The sequence below is a fragment of the Bos javanicus genome, chromosome 11, assembly GCF_032452875.1.
Source record: "Bos javanicus breed banteng chromosome 11, ARS-OSU_banteng_1.0, whole genome shotgun sequence".
Taxonomy (NCBI): Eukaryota; Metazoa; Chordata; class Mammalia; order Artiodactyla; family Bovidae; genus Bos; species Bos javanicus.
Window position 1 is genome coordinate 10,067,116 of NC_083878.1, and position 21,350 is coordinate 10,088,465.

The window sequence follows — 21,350 nt, forward strand, 5'->3', positions numbered from 1 at the left end:
TCAATTCTTCTGCACTCAGCTTTCTTTATAGTCCAACTCTCACATTCAGAGATGACTACTGGAAAAACCATAGCCTTGACCAGATGGACCTTTGTTGGCAAAGTAACGTCTCTGCTTTTTAATATGCTGTCTAGGTTGGTCATAACTTTCCTTCCAAGGAGTAAGCGTCTTTTAATTTCATGGCTGCAGTCACCATCTGCAGTGATTTTGGAGCCCCCCCCAAAAAAAGTCAGCCACTGTTTCCACTGTTTTCCCAACTATTCGCCATGCAGTGATGGGACCGGATGCCATGATCTTCGTTTTCCGAATGTTGAGCTTTAAGCCAACTTTTTCATTCTCCTCTTTCACTTTCATCAAGAGGCTCTTTAGTTCTTCGCTTTCTGCCATAAGGGTGGTGTCATCTGCACATCTTTGAGTCTCAGTAGCCTCATCTGTGAAGTGAAATGAAGTGAAAGTCATGTCCAACTCTTTGCGACCCCATAGACTATACAGTCCATGGAATTCTCCAGGCCAGAATATTGGAGTGGGTAGCCTTTCCCTTCTCCAGGGGATCTTCCCAAACCAGGGATCAAACCCAGGTCTCCAGCATTGCAGGTGGATTCATTGCAGGCACAAGGGAAGCCTAGCCACAAATCCAGGGAGATACTGGAGGACAGAGGAGACTGATATGCTATAGTCTTTGGGATCAAAAAGAGCTGGACTCAACTTAGCAACTGAACAACGTCAACAACCATTTGCTAAGCAATTATTCTGTGCCCTGGCTTGCTGCAATTCATGGGGTCGCAAAGCGTCGGACAAGACTGAGCGACTGAACTGAACTGAACTGAACTGAACTGAGGCACCTTGCTAAGCACTTTTCATAAATTGTTTCAGTTACTTCACATGAATCCTACTGAACAATAGGAGTGCTCAGCACCCCATGGACAATAGCATATCAGGCTCCTCTGTCCTCCACTATCTCCCTAAGTTTGCTCAAATTCGTATCCACTGAATCAGCGATGCTATCTAAACATCTCATCCTCTGCTGCTCTCTTATCCTTTTGCCTTCAATCTTTCCCAGAATCAGGGTCTTTATTCTAGTGAGTTCGCGCTTCACATCAGGTGGCCAAAGTATTGGAGTTTTGGCTTCAGCATCAGTCCTTCCAGTGAATATTCAAGATTGATTTCTTTTAGGTTTGACTGACTTGATCTCCTTACAGTCCAAGGGACTCTCAGTGAGAGCCTTCTCCAGCACTGCAATTTGCAACCATCAATTCTTTGGCGCTCAGCCTTCTTTATGGTACAACTCTTACATCCGTACATAGCTACTGGAAAAATCATAGCTTTGACTAAACAGACCTTTGTCAGCAAACTGAGGTCTCTGCTTTTTAATGCATTGTCTAGGTTTGTCATAGCTTTCCTTCCAAAGAGCAAACATAGTTTAATTTTATGGCTATAGTCACTGTCTGCAGTGATTTGGGAAAGAAAAATCTGCAACTGCTTCCACTTTTTCCACATCTCTTTGCCATGAAGTGATGGGACCAGATGACATGATCTTAGTTTTTGAATGTTGAGTTTTAAGCCAACTTTTTCACTGTCCTCTTTCACTTTCATCAAGAGGCTTTTTAGTTCCTCTTCACTCTCTCCTGTTAGAGTGGTATCAGCTGCATATCTGAGGTTGTTGATATTTCTCCCGACAGTCTTGATTCCAGCTTGTGATTGATCCAGCCCAGCATTTCACGTGATGGACACTGCATAGAAGTTAAATAAGCAGGGTGACAATACACAGCCTTGTTTACTCCTCTCCCAGTTTGACCAGACAGTTGTTCCATGGTCCAGTTGCCACTGTTGCTTCTTGACCCACATACAGGTTTCTCAGGAGACAGGTGAGGTGGTCTGTTACTTCCATCTCTTGAAGAATTTTCTACAGTTTGTTGTGATCCATGCAACCAAAGGCTTTAGCATAGTCAATGATGCAGAAGTAGATGTTTTTCTGGAACTCCCTTGCTTTCTCCATGATCCAACAAATGTTGGCAATTTGATCTCTGATTCCTCTGCCTCTTTGAAACCCAGCTTGTACATCTGGAAGTTCTTGGTTCGTGTACTACTAAAGCCTAGCTTGAAGGATTTTGGGCATAACCAGAATGTGAAATAAGTGCAATTGTACAATAGTTTGTACATTCTTTGGTATTGCCCTTCTTTGGGATTGGAGTGAAAACTGACCTTTTCCAGTCCTGTGACAACTGTGAGTGTTCCCAATTTGCTGACATATTGAGTGCAGCACTTTAAGAGCATCATCTTTTAGGACTTTAAGCAGCTCAGCTGGAAGTACATCACCTTCACTAGCCTTCTTCAGAGTAACGCTTCCTAAGGCCCACTTGACTTCACACTCCAGAATGTCCAGCTCTAGGTGAGTGACCACACCATCATGGTTATCCCGGTCATTAACAGCTTTTTTTGTATAGTTCTTTTGTGTATTCTTGCCACCTCTTCTTAATCTCTTCTGCTACTGTTGGGCCCTAAGCTAATCTTTTTTGTCCTTTATGGTACCCAAATTTGCATGAAATGGTCCCTTGATATCTCCAGTTTTCTTGAAGAGATCTCTAGTATTTCCCATTCTATTGTTTTCTTCTATTTCTTTGCATTGTTCATTTAAGGCCTTATCTCTTCTTGCAATTCTCTGGAAGTCTGCATTCAGTTGCATATATCTTTCCCTTTCTCCCTTGCCTTTCACATTTCTTTCCTCAGCTATTTGTAAAAGCTCCTCAAACAACCACTTTGCCTTCTTGCATTTCTTCTTCTTTGGGATGGTTTTGGTCACTGCCTCCTGTACAAGGTTATGAACCTCTGTCCATAGTTCTTCAGGCACTCTGTCTACCAGATCTAATCCCTTGAATCTATTCATCACCTCCACTGTATAATCATAAGGGCTTTGATTTAGTTCATACTTGAATGGCCTAGTGATTTTCCCTACTTTCTTCAATTTAAGTCTGAATTTTGCAATCAGGAGCTCATAATCTGAGCCACAGTCAGCTCCAGGTCTTGTTTGTACTAACTGTATAGAGCTTCACCATATTTGGATGCAAAGAACACGTGCTGACCTGTGCTTAGTCGCTCAGTCGTATCTGACTCTGCAACTGCATGGGCTGTAACCCGCCAGGCTCCTCTGTCCATGGGGATTCTCTTAGAGTGGACAACTTCCAACCCAGTCTATTCATTACTTTCTAGCTAAACAGAGTCCACTGAAAACTCCTCAGTACTGTTTTTGGTATTTCTTCACCTCCTGAAAATCTTTGGCCAGGCTTACCATGTCAATTCCTAACTCATGGTCACTCAACTTTCTCTGCTGCTTCTCCTTTGTTGTAGAGGATTCTTATAAGAGGTTGCAGACTCAAGTTGGCCCTTGCTGATGGGCCTCTCACTTCTTAATGATTTCTTCCTTTCATACTTCCCAGAGCATTTATTTCAGATCTACTCTTCTCTCCTCATGTTCTCATTCCAAAATCATTTCTCCGATCAGTGGCTTACCTATCTCCGGCTATGTGGAGAAGCATGGGCTGCACATACACTTCTCACTTCACTTCTCTTATCTCAGGGGAAGGCAGTTCTCTCCTCTATTTCTAAGTTCAATTTATTTAACCTAAAATACAAACAGTTTGCTCATTTCTCCCGCTCCCCAATCCCCACCTCTGGCAACCACCAATTTGTTCTCTATAAATGTGTTTGGGTTGGTGGGGGTGGGTTCTTTTCTTTTTTAGATTTCACATATAAGAGAGAAAAAAACTTGCTCTTTCTGACTTATTTCACTTAACATAACGCCCACAAGGTCAATCTATGTTGTCACGAATAGCAAGATTTCATTCATTTTTTATGGCTGAATGATATTGCATTGCATTTATATACCACAATTTACTTATCTATTCCTCTATTGGTGGACACTTAGGTTGTTTCTGTATCTTTGTTATTGGAAACAATGTTTCAGCGAGCATGGAGGTGCCTATATCCTTTTGAGTTAATGTTTTCATCTTCTTCAGATTAATATCCATAACTGTAATTGCTGGACAATATGGTAGCTGTATTTTTAATTTTTTGAAGAACTTTCACCGTGGCTGTATCAATTTATATTCCCAACAGCACAAAAGGGATCATTTTTATCCACATCCTCAATGAAACTTGTTATCTCTGATTTTTTCTGGTAATATCTATTCTGACAAGTATAAGGTGACATGGGTAGGCAGTTTTGATTGGCATCTTCCTGATGATTAATGATGTAGAGTATCTTCTTATCATGTACATGATGATCATCAGTATGTCTTTGGAAAATATGTCTATTCAGATCTTCTGCTCATTTTTTAATTGGATTGTTTGTGGGGAGTTTTATATTGAGTTTTATAAGGTCTTTATACACTCTGGATATTAGTCCCTTATCAGATACATGATTTGCAAATATTTTTTCCTGTTCAGTAGGTTTACTTTAATTTGTTGATGATTTCTTCTACTGTGCAGAAGCTTTCTAACTTGATGTTACCTCACTTGTTTATTTTTGCTTTCATTTTTTTTGTTGTTGTTGGTAGTGTCAGATTCAAAAATCATCATCAAGACCAATGTCAAGGAGTTTACCACTTATGTTTTCTTTTGGGAGTTTTATGGTTTCAGGTCTTATATTTAAGTCTTTAATCTATTTTGAATTAATTTTGTATGTGGTGTAAGACTGGTCCATTTTCATTCTTTTCCATGTGACTGTCCAATTTTTCGATTGTGTATTCTTGGCTCCTTTGTCATAAATTAATATATGGTTTATTTCTGGATTCCCTATTCTGATAAGATCAGGTCCATTCAAGGTGGTATGGCTATAAACCAGGCTCCTATTCTGATCCCTTTATCAGAATTCTGATCCATGGGTCTGTGTGTCAGTTTTTACGCCAATACCATACTACTTTGATTACTATTGCATTGGAGAAGGAAATGGCAACCCACTCCAGTGTTCTTGCCTGGAGAATCCCAGGGACAGGGGAGCCTGGTGGGCTGCCTTCTATGGGGTCACACAGAGTCAGACACGACTGAAGTGACTTAGCAGCGGCAGCTTGTAATATAATTTGAAATCAGGAAGCATGATGCTTCCAGCTTTGTTCTTCTTTCTCAAGGTTACTTTGGCTATTTAGAGTATTTCATAGTTCCACACAAATTTTAGGATTGTTTGTTCAATTTCTATGGAAAATGTCATTGGAATTTTGATAAGCATTGCACTGAATGTGCTTGATTGCTAGATTGTGCCAGATTGCTTTGAGTATTAGGGACATTTTAACATTATTAATTATTTCTGTCCATGAGCATGAAATATATTTCCATTTATTTGAATCTTCTTTAATTTCTTTCATTAATGCCTTGTGCTTTTCCGTACACAGGTCTTCTACCTCCTTAGCTAAATTTACTCCTAGATATTTTATTCTTTTTGGTGCAATTGCAAATGGCATTGTTTTATTAATTTCCCTTTCCAATGCTCATTATTACTGTTTTAGAAATGCAACATATTTTTGTGTACTGATTTTGTATCCTACAAATTTCATGAATTTGTTCATTAGATAACTAATTTTTTGTTCATTAGATAACAATTTTTTGATGGAGTCTTTAGAGTTTTCTACATATAATATCATGTCGACTAGTGATGGTTTTACTTCTTCCTTTCCAATTTGGACAACTTTTATTTCTTATTCTTGCCTAATTGCTCTGGCTAACACTTTCAATACTATGTCAAATAAAAGTGATGAGGGTAAATTCTTGTCTTGTTCCTGATCTTAGATGAAAAGTTTTCAGCTTTCACCATTAAGTATGATGCTAGTTATGGACTTTTCATATATGGCCTTTTCATGTTAAGGCATGTTTCCTCTATACCGACTTTGTTGAGAGTTTTTAATCATAAGTTGAATTTTGTTAAATGCTTTTCCTTCATCTATCGAGATGATCATACAATGTTTACCCTGCATTTTGTCAATGTAGTATATCACACTGACTGATTTGTGGATGATGAGCCATCTTTGCATTCCTGGGATAAACCCCACTTAATAATGGTGAATGATCATTTTAATGTTTTGTTGAATTTGATTTGCTAATATTTTGTTGAGGATTTTGCCTCTATGTACATCGGGGATATTGGCATGTAATTCTCTTTTCTTGTGGAATCCTTGTCTTATTTTGACATCAGGGTAATGCTGGCCTCATAAAATGAGATTGTAAGAGTCCTTCCTCTTCTATTTTGTGACAAGTTTGAGAAAGATTGGTGCTAATTCTTCTTTGAATATTTGATTGCATTTACCAGTGAAGACATCTGGCACTGGACTTTCTTTTGTTGAGAGATTTGCTTTTTTTTAATCTACATTTTTATTCACTTTTCAATAAATTTAAATCTTTGAAGGAAAAAGCATCACATGAATTCTGTGTTTAATGGCCTTAGCACAAAAGTTCCTTCCGAATTTGGCATGAACTCTGCCACTGTTCCTGAGTGTGAGTTGTCTTTTCCCAGATAACTCTGGTTTTGTTGGATTTTCTGCCAGGAGTTACTGTGTTGTTCTTTGCTTTGTACACATAAGCACATCTCCTGCCCAGATAGAATTCAATTTCATCTTGGACATACACACCTTCAGTTTTCAGGAGAGCTGTGTGCTCCCTCTGGTTCCATAGACCCTGATTAAAACCAGCAAAAATAGCCTTGGACCACAGCCTTCCAGACACATTTATTGTTTTAGAAGTCTTGTTCCCAGCAGGCTGAAGGTCAGGGGACTAGCACCATCAGTCCCATATCCCCTCAATCCTGTCCTCTCTGTTGCTGGAATCCATAGAAATCATGAGCTGGTAGAGCCTTGGAGCCACACCAGTGTCTCAGCAGGAGCAAATAGTTGAGCCTCAAGAGGTTTTTTTATTAATCACTCAATCTCCTTACTAGTAATTACCCTGTTCGTATTTTCTATTGCATCATGGTTCAGTCCCGACAGATTGTTGTTTTTAGGGATTTATTCATTTCTTCTAGGTTGTTCAATTTGTTGGAGTGTAACTGTTACTCGTAGTCTCTTATGATTCTTTGTATTTCGTAGATTTGAATCCCCATGAGTAAGACAACTACAACTGCAAACTAATATCAGCATATTTGATCACAAGTAGGGCTACTGTCCATGATATGTCTCTCTAAATGGTGAACAACAACCTATGATCAAGTTCAAAACAAGACAAAGTCCAGTCACCCTGGTTTTATATGGTAGCTATATTCTTAGAAATGAAAAAAAAGAAGAAATTAAAATCTATGGCAATCTCAAGGTACAGCAAATCTATGCAAAAAAAAAAAATTTGGTGTGTTTATATTAAATAGTGTCGATATCCTGAATCAAATAACTAAAAATGACTTCATAACTGTCCAGGAGGACATTAAGAGTGAAATAGAACACAGAGGAAGTTGCCAGATAAAAAGGCAATATTTGAGACATACTGATACAAAAAATATATTTGTTGCTTATCTGACATTTGAAATTCAATGGAGTGACCTTATTTTATCTGGCAACCCTAGACCTATGGCAGTCTTTGTTTTATGGGACTGTTTGGCAAGTCAGCTAGCATTTTGTCCCCCATATACTATGTACTAGCAGGCCGCTTCATTTCTCTACATTCATAACACTGTCACAAATGTGTGAGGTTCCTCCTCACACCTACTAATTTCTCCAACACCAATTAGTCATACTACAATTCAGCTTTGACACTAAGTACTCAGAATTAGCGCAGGCCCCACAGGTTAATATCTCAGTCTCACCAGACTGCCCCCGTTTCAACACCGATCACAAGTCCTAGGTTGTCACCTGTACTTCTGATCAAATCGGGATTCCCACAAGCTCCTCGTCAGGTTTGATAATTTTCTGTAGTGACTCACAAAACTCAGAGAAACATTAGCTGACATTTAAAAGTTTATTTTTTAGAGTATGATAAGGGATACAGACAAACAGCAAGATGAAGAAGTGCATAAGATGAATTCTGGAAGGGTCCTGAACGCTGGAGCTTCTGTCCCCAAGGAATTTGGGATGTGTCACCCTCCCAACCCTTGGAGAAGGGAATGGCTACCCACTCCAGTATTCTTGCCTGGAGAATTCCAACAACAGAGGAGCCGGGAGGGTTACATCCATAGGCTACAGTCCATGGGGTAGGACACAACTGAGCAACTAACACACACGCACAGCTTCCCAACACCTCAGTGTTGTTTGCCAACCCAGAAACATTCTGAACACTATAGTTTAGGAATTTTTATAGCAACTTCAGCATGTAGACATGATTGATTATTAATTCAATATCTAACCCATCTTTTCTCCCCAGAGGATAGGAGGTAAGGAAATTTCCAAGCCTCTAATCATGACTTGGACCTTCTGGTGACCATCCTGCATCGTGAGTAAGACACTCCTAGCATGCTTATTACTCAGGAAATTGGAAAGGTTTTTGGAGCTTTGTGTCAGGAACCAGGAGCAAAGACCAAATATGTATATCTCTTTTTATGTCACAGAACCCCAATAACTCTTTTAAAAATTCTCACAACTTCCAAAATGCCTTTTATGGGATCTGTCCCTATTGAGAACCACAGTCCTACAGTGAAGATCACCAGAAGAATCCTACATATGCACACAGAGCCCTGATTAACTTTTTAGTGATCGAATCAAACCTTAACAAACAGCTAAAGATTCACAGACATTCGAAAAAGATCCTCAAGGTGAAAAACAACGATGAGAACAAGTGGAATTCTAGAAACAGAAAACAGATAATTGGGAAAGGAAGATATTCATCAAGCAAATAATTTACGAACAATTCTTTGTACCAAAAGACTTGAGTTTCAAGATTAAAAGAGCTCACTGAGTGCCAGTACAAAGAATACAGGTCCACATCATGCTAACATTTCAGAACACCAGGGATGAATAGAGGTTTCTAAAGTGAAAGAAAAAGTTATATCAAAATAACTATGAATAAGAAGGGCCATTCCTCCACTGTAATATAAGGAACTAGAAAATATGGAAGAATGTGTTCAAAATTCTAAGGGAAAAAAAAAAAAACATTTTCAGTCCATTCTATACTCAGTTGAATTATCTATCAGCTATGAAGATAAAGGAAAATTCAGGCTTGAAAAGTCTCAAAAGACTTTTCTCCCATGTATTTTTTTCTCAAGATGCTATTTGAAAATGTGATCCATGAAAAATGAGGCAGTTAATACATCCCAAAAGAGAAAGTCATGTCATCTAGGTATCAGACTCAGGCACAGGCAATTTCCAGGTTTATGAAGGGAAGTTCCAGAGCTGTAGCTACATAACTGGCCCAGAGAGTAAGACATTTGCTTGGATCTAGATAATGGAGGCAGAAAAGTTGTCTGAAAGTTATCTGAGAAGTTATCTGATACATTTAACTATGTGAACAACTGTGTTAAGAATCCAACCATTAGAAACAAGACATTTAAGCAAAAGAGGGCAGAGGGGTGGAGGAGCAATTATTAACCCTAATAATATCAAAATGTTTACAGGAAAGGAGGAACAGTTTTTGGCTTTGCAATGAACAGTATTTATATAATCATAATAATTACAATACTGGAAATGGATTTAACCAAGAATTTGAGTACTGGAAAAAAGAAGGAAGTAGCAAGAAAGCAATATCCATTTAACTAGTGAGAAAGCCCATAGTTAAGTCATCCAACCAATTACATATATGCATATCCATAGAAAAATAGAGATAAATACTAAAGAAAAGAAAGAACTAAAAAATAAAGTTAACTGGACAAGGGTAGCTGTTTTTCCTTATGAGACTTTTGGAATAATTTAATATTTAAAGCTATATGTTTCTATACAAAAGTAAAAATTAATTTCAAGAAATTAATATGGCTGTGGTAGAAGTAGTCTGGAGGACTTCCCTGGTGGTCCAGTGGTTAAGAATCCCCCTGTCAGTGCAGGGAACATGGGTTCCTTCCCTAGTGTGGGGAGGACTTCCCACATGCCATGGGACAGCTGAGCCTGTGCATCACAACTACAGAGCACAAGCTCTGGGGACCGCAAGCCACAACCACTCAACCTGCTCGCCGCAGCTAGAGAAAGCCTGTGCAGCAGCCAGAATAAAATTAAACGGATAATTAAAAAATAATAATAATCTGGAAACGTTTTTGTTTCGTTCTGTGTGGGTTTTTGGGTTTTGTTTCTTTTTTCTGTGCTGGTTTTGGGTGCTGCCCAGGCTTTCGGAGGGGATTGGGCAGGGGGGCAGCTACTTTTCCTTGTGATGTGCAGGCTTCTATTTGCAATGGCTTCTCCTGTTCAGGAACACAGGCTCCAGACTCAGGGGCTCAGTAGTTGCAGTACACAGGCTTAGTTGCTCCTCAGCGTGTGAAATTTTCTCAGACCAGGGACTGAACCAGTGTCCCCTGCATTGGCAGGTGGATTGTTAACCACTGGACCACCAGAGAAGTCCTGGAAACTTTTGAAAGTAGAATCTGCTGCATTCGGACACTAAATTTATTCCTTAAGCTACTCTCTGTCTCATGACGGGGCAAAATAGATCAGCCTCTTTGAATAGGGAAATCAATGACTCCTGTTTAGAAAAGGACCACAGGGAAGGAGTTTGGGAAGAACCCTGCTGTACGCACCTGCTATGACCATAATCCTGCTCTCTTATTCAGAGTTTTGCCAAGTCGCCAGGAGCAGAAAAATGCTTTCTTTAACACATAGAGCAAAGAAACGAGTGGTTTGATAACAAAGACTGATAAATGTCTCACTCAGAGGAAGCCTGGGCCTCCCAAAAGTTATAAATTACAACTTTGGTGACACTTATCAGGGTTCCGGAAGTTGCAACTGGGACATGGAGAAACCACAAAAGACTAGTGTTTTCTTCAAACACAGAGAAAGACCTGGAGTCAGTTTAAACAAAGATTCCCATCTATTGAAGCAGATTGGTAAGAAAAAAGTCTAAGAGATGTGTCTACCTCTTTAAATCTTGCTCTAAATTGCAGGTTGCCTTTCATGCATAAGATTAGAGATTTAAGATTAGAAATTGTCCAATCGCTGTTCAGTTTTAATGGAGAGTTTTATTTTGGTAGGAAAAAAAGACACACAAATGGACTGAGTGGGGTGCTATAGTTTGTAACTCAGTTAGCCATACTTAGGAAAAACCTGTCTGCCATGATTCAAATGGGTGGCAGCTCTACCTGGACTACAGAACTGGTGTGTGAAAAGAGACAGCATCTTATGGTCTCACCATCCTGTTTCTGGGACTTCATGAGAAATGGTACTTTCCTTTTGGGGCCTATAGCCCACTTCAAGGCAGATCTGAAGATTTGTACATGTTGGTTCATCACAAATTCTGATTGAGGCATTGACATTGATTTGGTTCCGAGATAAGAATGGACTATATCCCAGTGTACTTTAATAAGTATTCCATTAAGAAACTTTGAATTTTTAGTAAGAGAAGTTGAAAAACCTATGAATTAGAGATTTTAGTCAATCATTTCTGAAAATGTTTTTACAAAGTTCTGGTTGGTTTATTAAGTAGACCCTAAAGACAAAACAGAGAAGGCAATGACACCCCACTCCAGTACTCTTGCCTGGAAAATCCCATGGATGGAGGACCCTGGTAGGCTGCAGTCCATGGGGTCACTAAGAGTCAGACACGACTGAGCGATTTCACTTTAACTTTTCACTTTCATGCATTGGAGAAGGAAATGGCAACCCACTCCAGTGTTCTTGCCTGGAGAATCCCAGGGACGGGGGAGCCTGGTGGGCTGCCATCTATGGGGTCGCACAGAGTCGGACACGACTGAAGCGACTTAGCAGCAGTAGCAGCAGCAGACAAAAAGATAGACATAGGACATAATCAGCAAGTGTGAGTGTGCTGTTGGGGCCCAGGGCAGGCCACCCTAAAACATGTCTCAATGGCATATTATTTTTGAATTAAAGTTACTTAAGAAATGGTTTACGCAAGAGGGACACTTTGACCTTCCTTTCTGTCTCCCTGAAAGTAGGAAATAAATCTCCCATATGAAAAGTGCCCTCCCTATACTAAGAGGTAGAAAGTGAAAGTGAAGTCGCTCAGTCATGTCTGACTCTTTGTGGCCCCATGGACTGCAGCCTACCAGACTCCTCCATCCATGGAATCCTCCAGGCAAGAGTACTGGAGTGGGTTGTCATTTCCTTCTCCAAAAGGTAGGACATCCTTATGACCAGAGACAGGGAATTCAAAGCCAAGAAGCCTATTTAGACAAAATTTATTATTTATTTACTAATCTTCCACCCAAACCCAAACTTTGCTTAAATTCCTAACTAATTAAGCACCCAAACCTAAGTTTCTTCTTCCTGCCAATTCCTCTCAAAATTATTGTTTCTTTTCTAAAAAGTATAAAAGCTGTCTTCTTTGGCTACTTCTTAGGTCCCATTTCAATGAGACCTCCATGAACATGAATTAAACTCATCTTTTCTTCTTCTGTTAATCTCTCTTGTGTCAATTTTATTGTTCGTTCAGCCACAAGAACTCAAGAGGGATAGAGGGGGAAACTTATTTCTTCCTGATGGTACCCTGGGTAGAAGGAGCAGCTTTAAGCTGTCAGAGGTGTCTGACACAGGTTTCGGCATCCTTTTGAGATGTAGAAATCACCATCTCAAACTGCAGAGTTCTCAGCTCTCCAGATAAGCTCTGGCAAAGTCTCCCTTCATGATTGATGAAATATGGAGTTTTCCTGGACTCTGGCTACAGAAGTCTGCCTGTTAATCAGGAAATAGTCACTCAGGGCATTGTGGGTAAGATAGGATGTCAGCGTATGGCTGTCCACACCAGCAATCTTTGCATAGTCGTGGTGGACTTCATGAGGATAAGAACACATGAGAAGGAAAGCTCTGCCTCATTCCCCGTTTCCTGCCTTTCAACTTCCTCTAGTAGTAAAATGCTAGCCACACAACTTTCCCCACTCTTCAAGAAACCAAATACTATTTAATTACTGCAGACACTAGCTACCATTCATGGAGTGGTTACTATGTGCCAGGCACATGCCTCATTTCCCTGTAACAATCTCACAAGAAGAGACGTGCCATTTTCCAGATGAGGAAGCAGAGGCTTTAAGAGGTAGTAACATGCTAAAGATCATGTAGTGCTGGCATTCAGATTTATACAGTTTGAGCAGATATCCTATTTCTATTTATTTTTGTATAAATAAACCTGAGTTGGGTTTTTTTTGTCACTTACAACCAAAGAGTGTTATCCAGTAGGGATGGTTAATGTGACACTGTACATCAGCCGTGGCAAAACATGAAACCACCAAGCCCCAAGAAAGACAGGCATTGAGTCTCAGAATCTTCTGGAACTGGAGTTTCACATGCTTCAGTGCTTCATTCCTTATTTCTATTCTTGGTTTCTTCCACTGACTGGTTGATGGTAAGTTAGAGTAGGGGGATTATTTCTGAGATTTCAAGTAATTTTTAATTTAGTCTAATATTTGTCTTTTTATTTTTCTACACTGAATATGTGTTTCTTACATAGGTTTTTAAAAGTATGAGGAAAACAAAATCAAAAGGAGCTTCTGAATGCTGATTACTCATCACCACTTAATTGCTCATGATCCCAGAAATGTGTATATATATATATATAAATATATATACAGACTCCTACATGCCAGAAAAGTGGATTTAAATGTGGCTGGATAAAATGTTGAAATGTCCATTATTTTTCTCTCTCTCATTTTCTCTTCCCCTTTTTCTTTCACCCCAACTTAAGGGGTAGCCTGCTCTACTTCAAGGGAGGTATGTGGTAGGAAGGACAGAAAATAAAAATAGTATGCAAAATACTTTCCTTTCTGGCTTTTATTTCCAAAAAGGTAAGGGCCAGAAAGAGAAGAGGAATTGTGGGTAGAAGCAGAATATGTGGAAGAACCATGAACAGAAAATGATCTCCTCAATACTAAGAAAAGACTCACCCGGGAGAAGAGTAGCAAGTTGATAGTCTCAGAGTAATGACACCAAAGAGTAAGCTTTTTTTCCTAACATCAAATAATTATCTAAAAATTTTAAAACAACTTTTTAAAATAATTCATACACCAATGAATATAAAAGTAGAGGTGGAAAGTACTAACATAAGACAATATTTAACATCAACAAGACTCACCTAAACAGGCACCTCCACCAAAAGCTTTTAGAAAGTCTGAAGTGAGGGAAAAGTCATTGAATCAAGGATCTGGAGTTTTCCTACTTTTAAGCCACTCCTTTAATTTTAAAGCTCTCTAGAGACAGAGATGAAACAAGGAGTAAAGTTCTGTGAAGATATTTTTAGTACTCTGCTTTCTTAAAAGCTTAAGGGAATTGGCACGTTCATATTTTTTATGTGTAAAAGGTCTGTCCTGGTTTCTTCTTTTCAGCTTCTGGATGTCATTCACCAAGGATCAGTGAGCTGGATGTTCCATAGGTGTGATCCAAAATTCTTCCCTACCAGCCTTTTCCCTTCCATCTGGGGATTAGCCCAGGCCATGAGTAAATCATATCTTTCTGCCGGGTAAATAACTCACTGCTCAAACCCAGAAAAGGCTGCAGGGCTGGGAGTTGGGGGTAAAGAAAGGGCAAGATCTTACCACCTGATTCAGTTTTCTGGTTGTTTCAAATTTTTCTTACATAAACTTTTTATCCTGGAATAATTTTAGATGTACCAAAAAGTTGCAAACATAATACAGAGAATTAATATATACCTTTCATCCAGTTTTACCTAATGTTAACATTTTATAGTACATGATATATTTGTCAAAGCTAAGAAAATAGTATTAGCACATTTTGGTTGAATAGACTTTATTCCGATTTTACCAGCTTTTCCTCTAATGTCATTTTTCTGTTCCAGGATCCAATTCAGGATGCTGCTGCTGCTAAGTCGCTTCAGTCGTGTCCGACTCTGTGCGACCCCATAGACAGCAGCCCACCAGGCTTCCCCGTCCCTGGGATTCTCCAGGCAAGAACACTGGAGTGGGTTGCCATTTCCTTCTCTAGTGCATGAAAGTGAAAAGTGAAAGTGAAGTCACTCAGTGGTATCCGACTCTTAGCGACCCCATGGACTGCAGCCTACCAGGCTCCTCTGTCCATGGGATTTTCCATATCGCAATTTGTAATTCATTGTTTTAAATTTTAATTGTATAAAATTGACACTTATTCATGGTTTAAAAAGTCAAAAGATTGTATACCACTTAAAACAAAGAAAAGCAATCTGCCCAAACCTTCCTCACCTCAAGTTCCTTTCTCCCAAAGGTAAACAATTTTATCTTTCTCTCTCTTTCATCCTCCCTTCCTTCAATCCGTTCTCACTGACCCCTGGACTGTTCCTTGAACATGCCAAGCCTACTTTCATTTTAAGGCCAAGTCTTTACTCAAATATCTTCTTCCCAAAGAACTCTATCATGACCGCCCTATTTAAAATTGTAACACTCATGCACTCCCAATCACTCTTACTTTGCTTTGTTCTTTCTTTTTTCCTACAACACTGTTGTTTATTACGCACATTGTTTATTATCTCTCTCTCTACTAGAAGATAAGCTCTGTCTCTACTAGAAGGCAGAAATATTGTCACTGATGAATTTTAAACACCTTAGAACAGTGCTTGGCCTGCAGTAGTCACTCAAATCTTCGTTCAATAATTGAATGAATAAATGAGTATTGAGAGAAAAGGAAGCAAGTGGGGGAGATATAAGCTTGTTTCTCCTCCAGTTCTGCAATATTCTTCTTGTTCCCATTTGACAGAGACTAACAGGGAGCCAGCTGGCAAGGGAAAATTGTGGTGTGCAGGGTTCTAGTCCTAGCATTACAGAGCAAAGTGCAGAAGGGTGGGTTCAAAGCTAAGACACAATCATGTAATAACTGGCATGTACACACACACACACACACACACACACACACACACACTTATCTTGCCCTAATGATTACAATATAGCATACATTTCTATTTTTGGTTAAATCAATGTTTATCAATTATGTTATGGTTGGTATGTACTATTGTTTACAGCTGAGTCATGTTCTGAACATGATAACATTTCCTTTCTTACATGACTTTCTCTTTTTCTTGAATTTAATAATTGTCTTATCTTGCTGTGTTCTCAATTTTATCCCCAAAATTCTTTCATAGAACTATATAAAACTCTTCTCAAAACAAACACATCAAGAGTCTATGAGCCCAGTTCTTTTCTTGACCACATCCCTCTTGTCCTCCTACTTTATATTTTCATCTATTTAGTTTCTTTATTTCTATGGTTAAGTCTTCCCATATTCCATAAGAGCCTGTGTGTGTGTGTGTGTGTGTGTGTGAGAGAGAGAGAGAGAGGCTTTTAATACAATAGTCCACAAAATCAAATGTATCAGATGATCCATTAGTTCTTTAAATTTCTTTCCTCCCAGAGCTCTATAGCCTGCTCCAGGTTGGCTGTTTCTTCTTGAGGCCTGTTGCTTGGTTGTTGTGCTGGAACTTTCCTTTTCTATCATCCTGAATGTCTTCTCACTTATGTTGAATCCTCTATATTTTAAATTCTAGGCTTCTTCTTCTTGGTTTAATTGTTTTTTGAGACTCACATCTTGCAGTATCTTCCTGAGAAAGTATGGCATGGGAGATAAGTGTTTGTCTGAATTGGCCTAGTCTCGGTCTTTATAGATAGTTTGGGTAAGAAAATTTAAGTTGAAAACTATTTTCCCCAGAATAATGAAGGTAATGCTCCATTATCTTCTATTTTCCAAGTTGCAGTTGAAACGTCCTACGTCATTCCATCTCCCAGTCCTTTATATGTAACCTATTTTTCCTTCTTGTACTCCTCTCCGGAAAAGCTTTGGTTGGTTGGTTCTTTGTGTCTCTGATGATCATGACTATTTACTCACATGTGAAAATAAGAAACCAAAAGGCTGATCAGTGTGTATGGATGGAGCATGTTGAAAACTAGCCAATTTTTTTAAAAATAAATCCATTCTGTCAGTATTTATTTTTGGACTGGTCAGTTTCTCCAGATAGAAATAATTTAGTTTTTTATTTTAGGTATTTCTGATGATTGGAGAGCCTGCTAAGTATATGGATTCTCACTTAATGGCACTCTTCTCAATATGGCACTCTGCTCTGCCCTCTGTTGCACCTGAGTTCTCAACTCCAGAGCTTCTTTGCCACAGTCTCTGCAGAAAATATATTTGCCCCATTTCCTTGTCAGTCAATAACTGCTTGATTGTGTGTAGTAGGGAAAAGGATATGAAGCCTAAGGATTTTACTCAGTCATTTTGTTTGAAGTCATACCCTGAACCATTTCTTGTTTTATACTACTGTGTGTCCCTGAGCATATCATGTTGAGGCCTCCATTTTTTCCTCTGAACTCTGAGGACCTTTGAGACACATGTATTCTCTAAGGTCTTCTCAGCCCTGGCCTTCTCAGCCCTAGCCTATGAACCTTCACAAGGTAGAGCTCTCTGCCTAGCAAGTAGCACAGATAAGAATATATAGGAGGTCAAGAAAGGGGTGGTAACAGTAAGACAGAGTTGTAGGAAGACGTCAAAGAAAAGATGGGACTTGAGAAGGACTAGAGACAGTTGGAGAAGTAGGTCAGGAGAGAGAACCTCCTCAGGTGGTCTAACATGAAGATATATTGGGGCAGAATTGTCAGCAATTTTAGAGCCTGGTAAATTATAGAGGATTGTGAAATTGGAGAGTAAATTTTGATCAGATTGTGATGGATTTGATTCTCTTCTCTAAATCAGTTGTTCTGATGATTAAAATTATCTGGAGATCTTTGAAAAAAATGCTCAGTTCAGTTCAGTCGCTCAGTCGTGTCTGACTCTTTGTGACCCCATGAATCACAGCATGCCAGGCCTCCCTGTCCATCACCAACTGCTGGAGTCTACCCAAACCCATGTCCATTAAGTCGGTGATGCCATCCAACCATCTCATCCTCTGTTGTCCCCTTCTCCTCCTGCCTTCAATCTTTCCCAGCATTAGGGTCTTTTCAAATGAGTCAGCTCTTCACATCAGGTGGCCAAAGTATTGGAGTTTCAGCTTCAACATGAGTCCTTCCAATGAACACCCAGGACTGATCTCCTTTGGGATGGACTGGTTGGATCTCCTTGCAGTCCAAGGGACTCTCAAGAGTCTTCTCCAACACCACAGTTCAAAAGCATCATTCTTTGACTCTCAGCTTTCTTTATAAGCCAACTCTCACATCCATACATGACCACTGGAAAAACCATAGCCTTGACTAGACGGACCTTTGTTAACAAAGTAATGTCTCTGCTTTGTAATACGCTGTCTAGGATAGCCATAACTTTCCTTCAAAGGAGTAATTTCATGCTGCAGTCTCCATCTGCAGTGATTTTGGAGCCCAGAAAAATAAAATCAGCCACTGTTTCCCCATCTATTTGCCATGAAGTGATGGAACTGGATGCCATGATCTTAATTTTCTGAATGTTGAGCTTTAAGCCAACTTTTTCACTCTCCTCTTTCACTTTCATCAAGAGGCTCTTTAGTTCCTCTTCACTTTCTGCCATAAGGGTGGTGTCATCTGCATACCTGAGGTCATTGATAATTCTCCCAGCAATCTTGATTCCAGCTTGTGCTTCCTCCAGCCCAGTGTTTCTCATGATGTACTCTGCATATAAGTTAAATAAGCAGGGTGACAATATACAGTCTAGACCTTATAAATCAAAATGTTAAGAGAGTCGAGCCCAAGAACTTGTATTTCTATAAACTTGCCACTTGACTCTGCCAAACCAGAAAGTTTGGAACCACTTCTTTAGGCAATGGGCCACGGATGATTTGGAATCAAGAATCATGATTGGGGATTCTAGAAAAGATGAATTTGATGAACCATATGCAATGTAGACTGGAGTTGAGGAACAGGAGACAACCAATCATCGGAAACAATTTCAATTCCCCCAGCAGAGGGTCACGAGGGCCTAGAGAAGGGAGGTGGGTAGGGAGAGAGAAAAAAGGGAGTGTACCAATTTATCTGTTATGATAAACTTTGTCCAACCACCACCCCAATTCACATGTTGATGTCCTAACCCCTGGTACCTCAGAATGTGACCTCATTTGGAATTAGGGTCATTGCAGATGTAATTAGTTAAGTCAGGATGGTATTATTAGGGTGGGGCCTAATCTAACATGATGTGTTCTTATAAAAAGGGGAAATATGGTCACTGGCACAGACACACATAGAGGGAAGATGGTGTGAAGAGAAACAGGGAAAAGATGGCTAATTACAGACCAAGGAGAGAGGCCTAGAACACATTCTTCCTTCAGCCCTTGTAAGGAACCAATCCTGCCAACACCATGATCTTGGTCTTTTAGCTTCCAGATCTATGAGACAGTAAATTTCTGTTTAAGCCACCCAGTTTGTTTTACTTGGTTATGGCAGTACTAGAAAAGTAAAATACACCATCTTTTTGGAAACATATTCCTGAATTCAAGGTACTTCTTCTTCACTTTTTCATGAGCAATGATTCTCCAAAGCCACATGCAGAGAAGACTAGAAGCAGTGGTTCCATGTACAAGATCCTCTTCTACCTAAAGAGTGAATGGGGGTGACTTTTCTGGGTCACTGATCAATTGTTCCCAGAACCCACCTGAAAAGTCAAAGAACCAACTCCAGTGATTGGAAATTGCTAGGCAGAAATGCCCATTCTCCCCACATGAGAAAGTAATCAGTGCCAAGAATCTCAGATAGTGGGTAAACCACAGAGGAGAAAGGAAACTCATCTCTGTGGAGCCATTAACATCTCACTGGTGGCTCATTCAGAAAGAATCAGAGCTGCAAAGGTGGAACAACCTACAAAAAAAGGTAAACCCTGGCTCTGTAATTTTATAACTTGGCCTTTGCTGAAATAACTATCCCCCTTGGCTAGACAAAGAATTTCCAAGAACTCTATATATCAAGGTCAATGGCATGATGACCAGGGACAGGCAAGTCTACAGAGAGATCTTGGCGTCAAGCCAATCAGTGCTGCCATTACTAACATCGTTGGCCCCCTTGGCCCTTTTACCTGCCAGTGTTCTCAACACCAACCCTCACTGTAGGTCACTGGACATCTGCTCTCTTCAGAGCTGCCAAGTTTTGCTAGAGAAAGTATTACAACCATTCCACAGGACCTGCTAAACATTCCACTTCCCAACCACATCTGGGCCCTCCCTGCTTTCACAGCTATCCACCTGAAATCGACTTCCTGTTGCTTCTCTCCCAGACCTTGCACCATGGAAATATCATCAGCAAAATCCATACTGTGGATTTCTTCAGAAAAGAAATTCAAGGAACAACAGAAGAGGTAGCTTTAAAAAGATTTATGAGGTAGAGTAACCAACTGCAGTGTGTAAACTATGGATCCCAATTTAAATGAACTAAAAAAAAATTATTATAAGACAATTGACAAATTGTGAACACTGAATATTTGGTAATCTAAGGAATTATTAATGGTTTCTAAGTATGATAATGTTTATGTTTAAAGGACATTTATTTTAGAGATACCTGTTGAAATATTTATAGATGATATGACTGCTTCAAAGTAATGAAGTAGGAGGAGCATGTGCGGGTATATATGAAACAGATTGGCCATGTACTAATAATTGTTGAAGCTGAGTGAATCAGGTTCATTAAAGTATTTTCTCAACTTTTGTGAATGCTTGGAAGTTTTCCATCATTAAATGCTTTTTAAGAAAAGATTCGTCTATACAACATTCAAAATTCATTAAAAATGAATTTCAACTTTTGCTTCATTTGTCAAAAAACTACACAGGAATTACATTGTTTGAGACCTGGAAATATCAGCGCAAAAATCTGAAGACTCTTGTGTCTCCTCCAAGTCCCACTAACTCAGGCCATGTCTCTCTTCTCTGATTCCCTCTCAAACTCTCTGGCCTACCTGGACTCATCTGCCTTTTTCACCACCCTTTCCCTCTTGCCTCTTCCTGCCCTCTTCCTGATCTTCCCTGATCCTTCATGCAAGTAGCTCCAAGCCCTTTTCAATCTAGTCTTCTGAACTCCTTCCAATTCTCACTGCTACATATAACCCTGCTTAGCTCAACAAGAGCAGAAGAGTCTGGCAGAAAATACCAGAAAGCACTCCAATATATGTTAGTATTTTGTTCATGTAAAAAAGGAGTGAAGACTAAATAAGATTAGGATGTTATATATAGTTTGTGTCCTCTCTCTCAATCTTATTTTATCTATGTATTTATTGCTTAATATTATAAGCACTTTTCCAAATCCTTGAGTATTCTTAGAAAACCTGGATTTTTTCATGTCCACAGAGTACTCTACCATATGTATTTATCCCATTCTTATGTTAGATCCGGTGATCCCTTAGTTGCCAAAGCCTTCAGTCCTCTTTCTCTTTGACTTTCCACAG

At 39.5% G+C, this 21,350-nt stretch overlaps 1 long non-coding RNA gene and 1 pseudogene across 1 annotated transcript; one reads left to right on the forward strand and one right to left on the reverse strand.

Annotated features, from left to right (window-relative positions):
• Window positions 1-6,223: 6,223 nt before the first annotated feature.
• Window positions 6,224-8,396, reverse strand: LOC133256494 (large ribosomal subunit protein eL33-like; annotated as a pseudogene).
• A 3,625-nt stretch (window positions 8,397-12,021) lies between these two features.
• LOC133256782 (uncharacterized) lies at window positions 12,022-18,113 on the forward strand. The gene is made up of 3 exons (XR_009739306.1): window positions 12,022-12,173; window positions 14,372-14,505; window positions 14,842-18,113. It is a non-coding gene; the product is annotated as an uncharacterized LOC133256782 (long non-coding RNA).
• The last annotated feature ends 3,237 nt before the right edge of the window (window positions 18,114-21,350 follow it).